The 2,537-nt window shown below is 37.1% G+C and overlaps 1 protein-coding gene across 1 annotated transcript in view; it reads left to right on the top strand.

The window, feature by feature from the left end:
* Window positions 1-2,165: 2,165 nt before the first annotated feature.
* LOC106528360 (matrilin-2) overlaps window positions 2,166-2,537 on the top strand; it is a gene marked incomplete in the record, with an annotated part of 19,803 nt that continues 19,431 nt past the window's right edge. Inside the window, 1 exon segment of the mRNA XM_014023506.1 lies at window positions 2,166-2,323.

Here is a 2,537-nt window from a genome sequence, read left to right as displayed (position 1 = left end):
TGTTCGAACTCATGAAAGAAGATGTTTCTGCACTCTAAAAAATGAAGAGTTGAATTTACTCAACAAAGTCATGTCAACTGGCTCCATTAAGCCTAGATGAGTAAATTGAGCAAAAAAAATATACATATGTTGCACAATTTACTCAACCTGACTTAGTGGGGCAGCTGTGGTAGAGTGGTTAGGGGAGTCGACCTGGAACCGGAAGGTTGCCGGTTCGATTCCCATCCAGTCGACCCAGTCATTGTGTCCTTGGGAAAGACACCTTACCCATCTTGCCTACTGATGGTGGTCAGAGGGTCCGGTGGCGCCTGTGTATGGCAGCCTTGCCTCTGTCAGTGCGCCCCAGGGCAGCTGTGGCTACAATTGTAGTTTGCCATCATCAGTGTGTGAATGTGTGTGTGCATGGGTGAATGTCTGCAGTGTAAATCGCTTTGAGTGTCCCTGATGGATAGAAAGGTGCTATATAAGTACAGTCCATTTACCATAGTGGAACCAGTTTGGTTCAGAAAATTCATCAGTTTATTTCTGAGAGAGTGTGTAAAAGTACTTTTACTTTCCCAATTTTTGTGAACAGTTTTATGACTTTTACTTGAGTAGTTTTCTCATTAGTGAAATTAATTTTTACCAAAGTCATTTTCTGTTCATGTAATTTTACTTTTACATTTTTTTTCAAGTACTTTATAGACAGTTGTTTGAATTTGTGTGCTGTGACTTCAAATATATAAACAAAAAATGCAAGAATCTTTCACGTGGAGAACATTTGGTGAAAGGAATCATGACTAGTTCAGAAAAATCTTCATCATTCAGAGTTTAAATGAGTCCCAGAAAGGTGGACTTAACATGACAGAGCTGCCTCTGATGTCTTTCACCACTTTTAAACAGTCACAGTTTTCATTTTTTTATGATTTCGGTACAAAATCTTAAACATGCAATGTGATGATGTCACAGTAGCTTTTGAACCATTTAAACTGTCCAACATTCTAGTAAAAACATTGTTTTTATTTTTTTCAAACTTGTATTTTTTATGCAGTCTTATATTTATGTATATATATCAGCTTTGTGAGCTGGATAATTTGAAAAATAACAATGTGCCAACATCCATCTGTGTGTGTGGCTGCTTCAAGGTGTAAAAAAGGTAAAATAAAAAGAATGGAGCTGCAAAATCCAACATGGCCACCACCTTATAGTTCAATGTGTTTGTAAACCAGTCTGTTAAGAAATATTTAGCAGGAGATGTTTATTCATGCTTTTATTTTAAACACGGTGTTATATTTTGCAGATTAACAGGCGGACTGACGGTCGTGGAGATAGAGAGCACCTGTAGTGCAAAGCAGGAGGAAATGAGGACAGGAGAACTTATTTCTAGTAGCTGAGCAGGTTGGAAAATGGTTATTTCAGATGTTTTTTTAAACATCCTACAGGCTCTGACATTAAATAAATCTGAAACTGAGTTTTAGAAGAAGTCAGAAAATCTTGAAAAAATCTGTGAGACTGCTCTGTATGTCCGTAAACCTGCAGAATGAGGGGAAATGTGTGAAAATTACAGACAATCAAATCAACTTGGCATGTATGTAATCCTCAACTCAGCCACTCTGGTCATTTTACAAATTTTTTGCTCCTTAGTTTGTATATTGTTTAAAAAGTATAGTTTTCCTCTAACRATCAGAGCCAAAAATGAATCTATGGTGGTCAAAGCCATTACTGGCCACCCCCTGGTTCCACCACTGCACCTGTGGTGGATAAAATTGATCCCTCCTCTCACCAGGTAACTGTACCTTTAAGTACTCTGTTTGAATATCTTGCACCAAAAGATATGTTTTCTTGAATTCTTTTTTCAAGTCCAGTCCAGACAAATCCTACAAACACTCACTATTCTAATTCTGCAACATCAGTGAACCATTTTTCTTCAGCTCAAACCTCCTTCACATTGAGASAGTAATGAGGTTGATCTTCATTTTATTCAGACCCTTTTGTAAAAATTGTTGGAGGTAGCTTGCTGCAGGTCAGATTTGGAGATGTACAGTATTTCAGTTGGCTGACATAAAGCAGAGCAATGTCTGATTAAATCACCACCTGTAGACTGAGCTGAAAGCCTTCTCCAAAGCTGTGGTCAGAAACGGTTGAAAACAGAGAAATGAGCAGATAGAGCCGAGCGAAGCACGAAGGCACAAGTCTGGCTTTGTTTWTGTTTATGTGAAGCGGCTGGACTAAGGTTTTGCGGGAGAACCTTTATTTTGACACGGTTTGGAGATTTTATTTTTTATTTTTTTAGAAAGTTTTCAGCTTTAAGGAGTCTTCTTAAATTTGTTGATTTAAGGCTAAGGTGAGTACAACTTACATTGTTTAAACTGTTCTTTTGCAAATAATGAACTAATTGTTTTTAATTTAAKGGCAGAATTTTAACAAATTAACTGACAAATTTGGGAAAACATTTAATTTCAGTGTTTTAATGAACTCTAAATCAAAGGTCTGAGTCAGGAAACAACTGGTCTTCCTCCATATCTGTCCTGAAAAAGTCATCAGGACAGAAAAAAAAA

This window comes from Austrofundulus limnaeus, unplaced genomic scaffold (genome assembly GCF_001266775.1).
Source record: "Austrofundulus limnaeus strain Quisiro unplaced genomic scaffold, Austrofundulus_limnaeus-1.0 Scaffold374, whole genome shotgun sequence".
NCBI lineage: Eukaryota > Metazoa > Chordata > Actinopteri > Cyprinodontiformes > Rivulidae > Austrofundulus > Austrofundulus limnaeus.
Note: the sequence above shows the minus strand (reverse complement) of the source record. Positions and strands in the feature narration are given on the sequence as shown.